The 12,718-nt window shown below is 44.6% G+C and overlaps 1 protein-coding gene across 47 annotated transcripts in view; it reads right to left on the minus strand.

The window, feature by feature from the left end:
- SORBS1 (sorbin and SH3 domain containing 1) overlaps positions 1–12,718 on the minus strand; it is a 240,798-nt gene that overhangs the window by 174,604 nt on the left and 53,476 nt on the right. For all 47 annotated transcript variants that reach the window (XM_056120898.1, XM_056120897.1, XM_056120871.1 and 44 more), the window contains exon 2: positions 312–400. The gene's annotated coding sequence lies outside the window, so the exon portion shown is untranslated. The remainder of the gene's footprint in view (positions 1–311; positions 401–12,718) is intronic.

Genomic DNA, 12,718 nt, shown 5'->3' on the forward strand with positions numbered 1-12,718 from the left:
CTATACCTCAGAATCCAGTAGAATTGCCTTAAACTTGCCCAGAGCTTTTCACTACAGTGTTCTCACTATCTCTGTTAGCAGGGAAGGCCTCACCTCACTTTTATGTCTGAAGTTCAGAGAGGTCATACAGTTGCTCTAAGAGCCCCCAGTTGAAGCAGCAGAAACCAAGCAACCAGAACCTATGATACTTCCTCCTATAACAGAAAGGACTCCAGGGGGAGGGGAGTGGTCTCTATGAGGCATCACTCTGAAAATTGGGGGATAAACTGGGAGATGAGGTGATAGTCATATGGCAAAAAACATGTACTCACCAGTGGTCCAGGGTGGTGGAAAGCAGCATTGGTCCTGGAGCTCTGGACAGAGGGATGACTTCCCCAGCTTTTCTGATAAATGCTCACTCCTGTGAAGACCAACAGATAAAACATCTGTTATGAATCAGCACCATGCACCCATTCCCCAAGGGGGCATTCAAACATGGATGCCAGGAACCCTATATAGGCTCCAAGCCCTCATATGACCCTCTTCTGTCCACAGTCCCTTTCTCCCCTAACATCCCCAAGAGGGTAGAAAAAGAATCTTCTATTTCATCAGCTGAAACAGTTCCGATTGGAATTAATGGATCTTGCAACGAAAGAAGCTTTAGAGATCATCTCTAAGAGGGATCACAAACTGAAGTGTCCAGTGGATCATCTCTAACCTGTAGGCATAATATACTGATTTGCAGGGTAAATTTAGAAAACATCACCCAAAACATGAAAAATCAGAGATGTCACATAAAAACCCAGGGCCACCACTCCAGACTGCTCAACCCAGGGAAGACCTATACAAGCACTGTGGAACAGACGTCTTTCCCTCTACCAGTGAGTATAATGAAAGTGGGAAATCAAAAGAAAATGGGGCAATGTTCCAAGGAAAAATGAGTAAATACAGCAACTTCAGTAGCCCACAACTCACACTGATAAGACACCTGCAGTCTCTGAACAGTTACCACACTCTCAATTACAACAAATATAAGTAGAAAACCAACTTGGCTGCCCCCACAGATAGACGTAGAACTCATTCTAGAATACAGAGAATCCAAGGCTCCCTATGCCAATACACAGCCGACTCCTCTATGAAGCAAAAATACACAGCTCTATATATATATATATATATATATATATATATATACACACACACACACATATACACAGCTTTGAAAGAACAAACTCAAGAAAATAGAGCAAACATATCCCACCCAATTTGTAATGAAACACTTGTCCCTTGATTTGTCAAAGACTATGAGAAAGAATTACATTCTGAGTATTTGTTTCTTAATGTGATGTTTTCAATAATTTTGTGGCTTTAAGTACAAAAAAAGTACATTCGCAATGCATCTACTACTTCCAATGTGCTAAGTTAATGTCTAAACTATTCTTTGTACTAGAAAAGTTCCCTTTACTATGCATCTTGAATGGAAGGCTATAAATTTCCATGCAAGGTACTAGCATTTGTGTAATAAATGAATAGTGTTCAACAAATAAGATATTTGTGGGAGTTATTTATATCATCCCCTAAAAGAATGTATTGATTCACTCACTCAGATGTTTACTGAACCCTACTACATGCCAGGCAGTGTGTGAGGTAATAGAGACATAAAAATAAACAAGACCTACTTCTGTCTGAGTAAAAGACAGATCCAAATACTCAAAAAGAATTTAAAAACAATGAGCAACTGTAAAGACTGGGTGGGCAGAACTGGGCAGTTAACAGCTAGAACCTAATAAGTATCCAAGCCATAAACAGGATGTTCTGGAGAAAATGTCCCAAAATAACTGACTATCCAGGTTCTCCTTTTCTCTGAGGATAAGAAAGGTATGAGTCATCATCCCTGGTATAAAGGCAGGGGGGCAATATCCTCAAAGACAGAGAGCTTTTGGAAGGAAATAGGAGAGGAGAGAAGGAGAATGGAGGGGAGAAGAAAAAAGAAAAGAAGAAAAAGAACAAAACCTTGATTAAGGTTCAGGAATCAAAGCCAGTTATCAGAAAACAAAGTGAAGAGTGAAAGAGCTTCCCTGAATCTGTAATTGCTGGGCATATTCCCAAATCTAGCTAAAAAATAAAATCACTTAGAAAGCTGGTGCAGGGTGGCATTTGGAGGGGGTTGGGGAAACAGGGGAATTAGACTCACTAGAGCAGAATTTCTGTTTTGGAGGCCCGGGGTTTGTTCAGGTAATTCTGATGCCCAGATTCTGAAGTCCTTTTGCAAAGGCTTTGGTAAGTCGCATAGAATGTTTAGAATATTTATGTCTAGACATTAGAATGTAATGTTTTAGAACATTCACCTACTCCACAAATCACATTATGATAGCCACTACTTAACTCCTCTTTATTTTAAATAAATTGTTCTAAAAAAATAGCATGTCAGCAGCCAGAACAGCATCTGAGTAAGTAAAGGAGACTCCCTCTTTGCCCCCAGTCTGCTGTCTACCATGGCCTGATGCCAAGGCTTACAATAAAAGCAGCACTGTACAGTCTCAATGGCAGACCTGAGCCTTCAGACATCTTGTGCAGACTCACACTGGGCAGACAGGGCCTGGAATCCATCAAGGTGCCTTCGAGGAACATCTCTCCAGGGTACTGTGATCGGGTCTTTACTGCCCACCAAAGAGCAGGTCACTGCAAATCAATGCAATGCCTAGAAACCTGCCAATCCAGCTGAGAGCTTCGCTTCACAGATTTCCACACTGTGGTCGAGTAATGGCCTGTGTAATCACAGGCCAAGAAAGGCAAAGTAAAAGCTGTGCATCACAGAAATGACAGATCAGTTAAGTCGGTTCCCTGAACCGCCTAGAGATGTCTTCCCAGGTGTCATCAAATACAGTCTAGCACCAGAGAAACCCAAGCACAGCCTTCCTGATGGCAAGACTCAGCAGTAACTCAGAGTATCCTACAACTGAGCAAGTAGACTGAGCAGAAAGTCTGACAGCTCAAGATACCAATGGTATCTTCCATTGAGTCTCGTGTTTTAGGAAAAATCTATTATACATATGTGTGTTTGTGTGTGTGCATAGCACTACAGCACTGTCCTCCCATTGTTCATCGATTTTCTTGAGCGGGCACCAATAACATCTCCATTGTGAGACTTGTTGTCACTGTTTTTGGCATATTGAATATGTCAAGGGTAGCTTGCCAGGCTTTGTTGTGCGGGCGGAATACTCTCGGTAGCTTGCCAGGCTCTCCAAGAGGGGCAGAGCAAACGAACTCAGGTCGGCCATGTGCAAGGCAAATGCCCTACCTGCTATGCTATTTTGCTTGATACAAGACTTTCTCTGACCCAATCTTCCAAAAGAAAACACAAGGTTTGACCCAAACCCTAATGCCTTATACTGTTACTCTCCACCTCTTTATCCTTATTTCAACAATACAGAAAATTACTAGATATTGTGAAAGTCATCTTAACCCACATTCAATTTCACCAGATCATCTAACCAACTCTAGACCAATGTGCATGATCTCACAGCACCATGAATCTCTCCTTTACTACACATATCATTGGTTTTACATTGCTTTCCATCTATATAGACAAGGACCCAGATCATCATTTGTCCTATTTTTTTATTTGTTTTTACATTTTTCATTGACTAGCTTATAACAATGTCCCAATGAAGTGCCTTTGAACTATACCCAAAATTACATGTCTTCCTTATTAAAAAAATAAAAGTAATACAGCACATTTTCCAACTATTCAATCTTGCCATTAGCTTTGAAATCTAGGCAGCACCAAAATTAGATGAGTAGGAAGAACCTTGCTCAGATGGATAATCTAAGTATTGGTAAAGCACTAGTCCAGATGGACTCCCAAGACTAGGTACACCAGTGTATATGAAAACCAGCATGGGAAAGAAAGGTTATAACATAATGAGGGGGTAAAGAAGACTATCGAGATGTGAAACCCCAGGCTCTCAGTAAAATTTGACCCAAGCCTTCCTCCTAGCTTGATGTTTCAGTAGCTACTCTGCCTGAGAGTACCTGTGGGTACTGGTTTCTGCCTCACAGGAGTACGGCAAAACTCCACTTAGTTGGCCTAGGAAGACAATGCTTTACACTCCTGCTGCCCTTGGGCTCCTATAAACTTCCTTGGAGTCCCTAACCATTGCCTAAAATTCTGGTCACACCCTCCTGCCCTGGCTGACCTCTGCTACTTGGCATTTGCCCTAACATCACCTGAGTATGCCATCTTGGCAGACCCTGCCCATTCCACTTGCCTTGATGTTGGCTCTCTCCTGATGGCTGACCTCCTAGTAGAGTTCTCACACAGAAGTATCTATAGAAGGTAACTTAATCTGACCTCCCAGCAACCTGGCCTCTCTCCTTGTTCTGAGCCTAAGACCCAACCTGCTTCCTGAGCTCATGAGATACCCTCTTCTCCTCCCTCCACAAATTCCAACTCCTCTATCAATAAACCCAGAGTCCAGGGAGAAAGTCCCAAACTGGCCATGAGTCCAAATCAACTCAGGAAGGAAACAAATCAGAATAATGATCTTTATTTCCTTTCCATGCAATGTCTTATCAAAATCACATGATATGCATTACTTTAAGATGACTTTCTAATATATGTAAAATAAGCTCCCCGTTTTGATATAGAAAATAAACTTCCCTATTTCCCGGGGTGTGGGGCAGGGGATGGGGAATGCTGCCCTAGGGTTAGGCAGCTGTGACATCCTAGGACTTCCAAACTGTTTGGTGCCAAGATAGCCCTCACTCCTGGCACCTCTCATCCTGTTGCCTAGTTGTCCTTCTTCCACACCCATTGGCAGAGGACAGTGAATCTTGGCAAGCTTTTTCAAGCTCCCCTACCTACTCCACAGATTCAGTAGGAGGGAGAATAAACGTTTCCAAGTTCTCTGAATGACAGAAAGCTCATAAAGTAGAATAAAATTAGTTGAAAAATAGCAACAAAAAAATTTTTTTTAGCTCCCCTTTAAAAACACGGGCTGGAGCGATAGCACAGTGGTAGGGCGTTTGCCTTGCACGCAGCCAACATGGCCGACCCGAGTTCCGATTCCTCCGCCCCTCTCGGAGAGCCCGGCAAGCTACGAGAGTATCTCGCCCGCACGGCAGAGCCTGGCAAGCTCCCTGTGACGTATTACATATGCCAAACACAGTAACAACAAAGTCTCCAATGGAGACGTTACTGGGCCCGCTCGAGCAAATCAACGAACAATGGGAGGGCCTTTACAAACACACACACGCCTACTTTAAATGATTCACGGTGACTTCATAGTTTTTCTTCCACTGGGATATGCTGTTCTTCCTCCCCAAATGAATGGTTCACTCCTTCCCTGTCCCCCCACTTCACTTCTAAGACAAGAAGATTCTAATGGGGTTCCCCCCCAAGTCCTTGAGAAAATCCTGACAAAGGCCAGCGTAGCCCCTGCAGTGAGTCAGAGGTTCCTTCTCTTCACCATCGCTCTTGCCTCTGCCAGCAGAGCTCCCTCCCAGTTTCTTACCAGGGCTCGGGTATCCATACCACTGAGAGCTCAGATCAAATGTCATCCTTTGACTGGGGCCAGACCTGACGAACTGTATGCCACCTGCACAAACCACTCTCCTAGTAGGACACGTCACAATCTATAATTATCTAATTTATCCGTGATCTTCTTTGGGGCATGGGAATCTTGTGTGGGTTGTTCATTGCTGAAACCCCACACCATGATAATTACTGGCACAAAGCAAGAGTTCAATAAATCACAGTTGAGTGTGCAAATCAGTCAGGTGGAAACTGGGCTGACAACTCAACACAGACACCCCATGACAGGACTTTATCTGGCATAGCCCCTGGAATAGTCTCCTGGCTCCTGTCTCTTGCCCTGATCCTTAGCTGTCTGATACTGTTTAAATAATTTAGATACTGTTTCTATAACTGAGGACCTTATATCACACCTCTACTGCTGAGACATGGGCATTCCTCTGGATACTTAACTCCCAAGTATGATTTCCATTCACCCATCTTCAGCTTGAAAAAAACTCAGACATCCACGGGGATAGCTGACCAAGATTCTCAAAGAACTGACCTAATCCAACCCTTCCACCTGCATCTCCAATATCACCTTATACTGCCCTTCCATTCCCAATCAGCTCACAGCTATATCCTTCCATTGCCTTCGTACCTTCAGTCCTCTAACCACATTGCCCCACCACCAGTATGGTATGTTCCTGGTACCTAGCCTACTACCACACAATCATGATAGGTAATTCAATATTCTGATGCTGTATGTTTCCCACAACTGGCTGTCCTTAATAATGAGAGCCCAGTCTAACTCACCTCTGTTGGCCCAGAGCCTGCCTCACAGAAAAGGTAGGTTGACCTAAACTGCCTTGTTTTCTCTTCTATAGTCCCCATGTCCACAGCAATTCCTTGAAAAGCCTTAACACTCAACCCAAATAACAGAAAACATTCGGTTTATTAAGCACGTTTACTAAAGCCAACAAAAAGAAATTACTGTCATAGGAAGAAGTGGCTGCATCAAGCAGGCCCAGAACTTTGAAACAGTCTTGGTGCTCTAGTTTTGTCATCATTGTCAAATTGAGGACTTGAAGGTGAGTGGCAGAAAGACGTGGCTCAAGTTCAGACTAGGCCATCCACCAATGAGCATGCCACACCCCTCTCTGACCCCAAGAAAAATGATATAATACCAAATGCAAAAGATCATCTATTGTATGATTCCACTGATGTGAAATTTCCATAATAGAAATGCAGACAGGAAATAGTATATTTGTGGTGGCCAGGGGCTAAAGGGAGGGACAAAGAAAGATATGAATACTAGGGAGTATAAGGTTTCTTTTTTAGGCAATGAAAATGTTCTAGAAATAGAGAATAAGCCAGCTGCACAAAAAGGAACATGTTAACAGTCGCTTGTACCCTTTAAAATGGTTAATATCTGAGGATGGGCGTGGTGTTAGAATCATGTGCATGAGAAGCCATTATTAAGAGTGCTGTAAACCACAGAATCTCAATCAATATAATTTATTTAAAAAACAATAAAGGAGCTAAAACTAAAATGATTAATATGATGAGTTTCATCTAATTTTTTTAATGAAAAGATTATTATACCAGAATAAAGATAGAAAAGTGGAGACTCAACAGGCCACACCAGGCTTATGGCAAGTTCTTTAGACCTAAACTTAGTAATGTTTTTGCACAAAATTTAAGTCATTGTTTTGATTGTGGTGGTTTTACAAATTACGCTTGAAAAATACACAGAACGTACACACACACACACACACACACACACACACACATACATACAGAGTCTGTAACTGAATAAGGCCTGCTGATTATAGCAATCCTCTTTGTTCTGGTTCTAATACTGCACTGTAGTTATCATGACAACATGACCACTGCAAGAATCTTCTTGGGAGGATATAAGACCCCTCTCTCTGTCTCTGTCTCTGTCTGCCTATCTCTCTTTCTTTCCCTCCCTCCCTCTTTCCTCTCTCTCTCTCTCTCTCCAACTTCCCATGAATACATGTTCTAAATGAAAAACAAAAAAATCCTACAGATTTCATCTTTTAAGTGTCCCTGATTTGTGACTTCTTATACATGGTAGACTCTGGGAGTGGAAAAGTAGACCAAAGGGCTAGAGCAACTTTGTGGCATGTGCCAGGCCCCAAGTTCAAGCACTGAACCCAACTCTAGCATCACTGGGCATAGCCCTGGTGACTCATAGCATTGAGCACCAGGCCTGAGCACTGCCCCCGCTTCAGCCCACAGAACCGACAAAGTGAAATATCACTAGCAGCGGTCTTGAGGCCCTGAGTCACTGCTTGGGACACTTCTACCCCACAAAGCCCGACAAGCTCTGTAGCCCTGCCTCCAGTCAGCAGGTGGATGGAGAGGGACAGGAGCTATTCCCAGTCACATGAAATGACTTTCAGTCCTTCCTAATCACCAGGGCCAGGGGTCACTTGTCATTTATCTTGGTGCTTGCTCTGCTGTTTCTCTTAGGAAAACTATCAGCAGGAAAATGAAAAAGTAAAAAGGGTCTTGGTATTTTCAGAAAAACAGGCTGATTCCAGTATTTCTGTGAAGGTGAAGAACCTTCCTACAAGCTTCATGGGTCATCTCCCACCTTGCTTTGGTGTGACCTCCCTGACCTGGGAGACCTCTGAGGTTTGGATCCCGGGACTCACCCAGAACTCTAGAAAGCTCAATTTCTACTCCAAGTCAGCAAACCAACTTCATAACCAAACCACAGGAAAAGAACGGAGATTGAGTACACGGTATCCCATTCTCCCTGGTTATTTTGGTTCTTTCGTTTCACCTTTCCTGAGAACACAGGATCCTGCCCTTCACCGCCAAAAGGGAAGGTTCCACCCCTTATGCACAATCACATCCAGATAAATAAGCAAGATTTCTTGCTTCCCTGGAAAGGGCAGTTGTTTAGTGGGGTGTGGAAATAGGCCCACAAGATACATATTCCTCAACTCTCCTTCTGCAAAACCACCTCTGCCCCTCAGGAACATGCTCAGAATGTGTGTCCCTGGCAAGGGGGCGGGGGCAAAGTCCCAGGAAGACTCATGGGTGCAGCTGTTCCTAGCAGGCTACATGCAGGGAAGCATCACCTGGAGCTCTAGACCATGAGGGACTTGAACATCAGCCTCCTCGGGTGACACTCTGCAGAATGCCCAATGGTGATTCAAACTGGGGTTTTGGAAACCAGCAAGGTAGGACTTTGTGACCTCTGGCTACTCCCTACCTTGGGACACACCTCTACAGGAAAGGGCTGCTAGACTGGACTGTCCTTCAGCTCTTGTCACAAGTGGCCACTTCCAATGAGGCTACAGTAGGCAGAGAGTGAAAGAGAATTTTGAAGAAGGCAGTGGGGAGGGTGTTGTTTGAACTTAAAACAGCTCATTGACATTTTAAAAATAATAATATTCTTATTGATATGACAACATTTTGGCTATATTAAATTAAGGAAAATGTAGCTAAAATTCATTTCACTTATTTCTTTTTACCTTCTTTATGCGGCTACTAGAAAACCTTACATTGCCTCTGTAGTTCACAACTTATTTCTACTGCACAGCCACGCTCCAGGAGACACTCATTCTAGCTCAGGGATTAACGGGGAAAATGAGAGCTTTGGTCAAGCCTGATCTCTGTCCACTGCCTGATCCTAAGTAATCAATCCTCCACGTTGGATTTCTGCCCACGTATGCCAGCTTTGGGCACAGAGCTCTGGCCGGGGGAGGAGGGGTGAAAATGAAAACCAACTCAACTCCTGCACACTTCCTTTCCTCCTTCCTTCCTTTCTTGACTTCCCTGAGGCTACAAGGCTGGAACGGGTTCCCCTTGCATCTGATTCATTGGCGACAAACCCAGTTCTGCACATGATGGCACATGGCACACAGGTCCACTGTCCTCAAGGTATCAAGTATTCCCCTGGAGATCCCCACGCCTCATTGATGCAGATGCCATCCACTGGGTGTCGACCCAGGGAAACATACTAATCATTACAATGGCAGTGCATTCTGATGCCCCTAGTCTAGACGTCCCTCTGATACACCTGGTGTCACTGGGGAATCCAACCAATACCATCAGGGATTCCGGGGATCTCCCCAGCCCTCAATGACACAAGCCAGTTTGAACAAGACAGCTGACTGACCAGAGCCACAAACTGACTAATGTCTTCACGCCCCCTAGCAGCAGGGGAATTTTCATCCTTTCCTGAAGCCTCTGAAAGTCAGGTAAGAACGGACTGGTCCAGAAATGGTTTTCAATACCAGCAGGCAGCTGCCACTCCCTGTCCTCTCACAGGGCCCCTTAAGAGGATCAAAACAAAGGAAGATTGCAAGGTGCCAATAGCTTGGCATTTGGACTACAAAGACTATATTCATACATTCCAATAAGAGAGGCACTAGGGCAGGTCTTCTTTGTCCGTCCTTGCCTGGTTACCGAAGGCACCAAAGCTAGCCAGCCCTTCTGGTTCCGCTGCAGTGCTTCTGCTCTCATAGGAATCAACAGAAAAGGGCCAGACTTCTGCCATAGACCTGCAAGTTCCAGTAGCCCATTTATCCTGGGACCTTCAGCCACAGGCAAGCAGTCTTTACTGAAGGAGAATGGTGGGCAGGCGGGCACACAAATCAACTCAACCCCAGGAGGCAGCTGGCAGGAGAGAGCACTCTCTTTATCTAAACCAAACAGGCACTGCTCCTTCCCTCCCTGTAAAAACCTTCCCTGAGCTAAGCCACTTCATCTCCAATCAGTGCAAATGAACAATTTCTTGGAGAACAAAAATGTATGCATCCCCCCAGCCCCGCCACACCACACACACACACACACACACACACACACACACACACACAGTAGTTCTGTCAGTAAAACCTGGCCAAGAAATTCAATCTTCTCCTCCTTCATATGGCAAATTTCATCTCTACCAGGGAAAAAATTGCAACGAGAATTAATTGATACATTTTCCTACTAAGTCTGAGCTGTCTCAATATTTTTTTCCCTGGGGGAGAGAGGAGAAATAGGCTACCAAAATCAATATGCACGGAACCTGAGACTTCTGGTGTTTTTCCTTTCTCTTTAATGCGGGAAAACAGTCTAGGAGTGGTTTGAGTGCAGTTAACCCAAATCAGATACTGAGTCTGGCACATCAGTCCAGGGCCCCTGGACATCCATCACAGTCCATGTGCCGGAGATCACCCCCTTCCAGCCTCTGCTTTGCACATCCTGCTGCCCCACAGGCAGTCTCTGTCTCCCAAAGAGAAGAGGCCAGTGTGATGTGGACGCTCCATGCAGCCCAGTCTCTAGCCAGCAGCCAAAAAGCCAACAGTTTGGTGCAACCAAGGCCTCTGAATACAACCATGACAAAAAAAATGTAAATGCTCATTTTAAAATCCTCCCTCCTGGTTTCCTACACACAGACAGCTGCTATTCATCTCAACACATTCCTCTCCACCTCCTCACTTCCCTCAAACCCTAGCTCACAACTTCTCTCTTCTTTTCTGTAACCTCCACTCACTCTCTCTCACAAGGATGGGTCCTTTCAGATACAAATAGAGCTAAGGCTTCACACACACACACACACACACACACACACACACACACACACCAACAATCCCTACCTTCTATCTGGTGCTTCAACTCAGTGGACTAAGTAGATATGAGAAAAGTCCAAGAACTGAGCAAACCAAGAGAAAGTTGCCCTTAGATGTTAGAGCAGTGAGAAAGAGTTACAGACAATAGGTGCCTCTTCAAAAAGAGCAAGAAAAGGCCCAGGAACACTCACCTAGCATGCAGCCAGCCAAGAGACAATGAGTGTTATGCTAATTCTCAGTATTACTAAATGTTCTGACGAAGATCAGTCCCACAGCTTCAGAATAGATGCTCTTTTGATTCAAGTTAGAGCTCTGCTGGGTAGACAGACAGTCCCTACACACTGATTACTAAACCACACCACCTCAGCTTCCGAAGGGTCCATAACACATCGCCAGGGTTTACCTTAAACTACATTCACAGTAGCATATGGAGACAGCAGAGATTCAGCCTCCTGTGATGAGAAGTTATCGTGTGTGAACAATGATCTCAAAGTGTGAAACTAGTGTTCTAGTCCCCAAAAGGAAAGCTCTGCTTATGCAAAGGACTTTGTTGCTTCATTCGTCACCACATACTGAGGCAGTGTGGGAGAACCGGGTGGAGGGAGAGAAGACATGATGAAAATGACCCAGCCTCTACTACTTTCTTTTCTTCAAGGATATTAGGCAAGGGGAGGGGGGCTCTCCCAAGTGGTGCTCAGGGGAACCTCAGGACATTCCCAGTGATACTCAGCCTAGTATTGCTCAGGCCCAGTGGTGCTGATGGCCACCATGCAGTACTGGGAATCAAACCCAGGGCCTCCAGATACCAGGCATGCTCTCCATACCTTTGACTAGCTCCCCCGTCCACAGACTATTTTCTAAGAAGCAAGAGGATAACAGCCAAATAAGGTAAAAGCTGAGGAAGAGCTGTGTCTGACTAAGAGAGGAGAGAGAGAGGGGCCTGGGCTCAGAGAGAAGAATGCTAACTTAAGTGCTGGCTCTGCCTTGGACTGACTGTGTGGCCTTGGGCAAGTTCCTGTGCCTTTCTGAGTCTATGTCCACCCCTGCAAAACCAAAGGACTGGCCATTAGTGAGCAGATTCCCCTGGAGCACCGATATTCTCAATGAATTTAACAGTACCTCCTGTGGGAGGTGTGGACAAGGGCAACTAGAAGGGCAGAGAAGAAGAGTACAATTTATTCCAAAATATTCATTATTATGATCATGGACTGTCTCTCTATGAAAAACATTTACTGCAGCTTTTTTTTTATTGAATCACTGTGAGAAACAGTTACAAAGCTTCCATGTTTGAGTTTTCGTCATACGATGATTGAACACCCATCCCTCCCTCAGTGCACATTTTCTACCACCAATGTCCCCCGTATCCCCCTCCTCTCATTCCTCCCCCTGTCTCTGTGACAAACAATTTTCCCCAAACTCTCTCTCTCTCTCTACTTTTGGACATTATGGTTTGTAATACAGATACTGAGAGATTATCACGCCTGGTCCTTTATCTACTCTCAGCACACATCTCCCATTTGCAGTTTCTAATGTCAGCTGTCCCATAAGTTTCTGGACCGTTAACCTCCAGAACAGAACAATGTATGTACTGTGCTCAAAGCAGACCCTTTGCTGAAGGGACACACTGAAG

The sequence above is a fragment of the Sorex fumeus genome, unplaced genomic scaffold (genome assembly GCF_029834395.1).
Source record: "Sorex fumeus unplaced genomic scaffold, SorFum_2.1 ptg000043l, whole genome shotgun sequence".
Lineage (NCBI taxonomy): Eukaryota > Metazoa > Chordata > Mammalia > Eulipotyphla > Soricidae > Sorex > Sorex fumeus.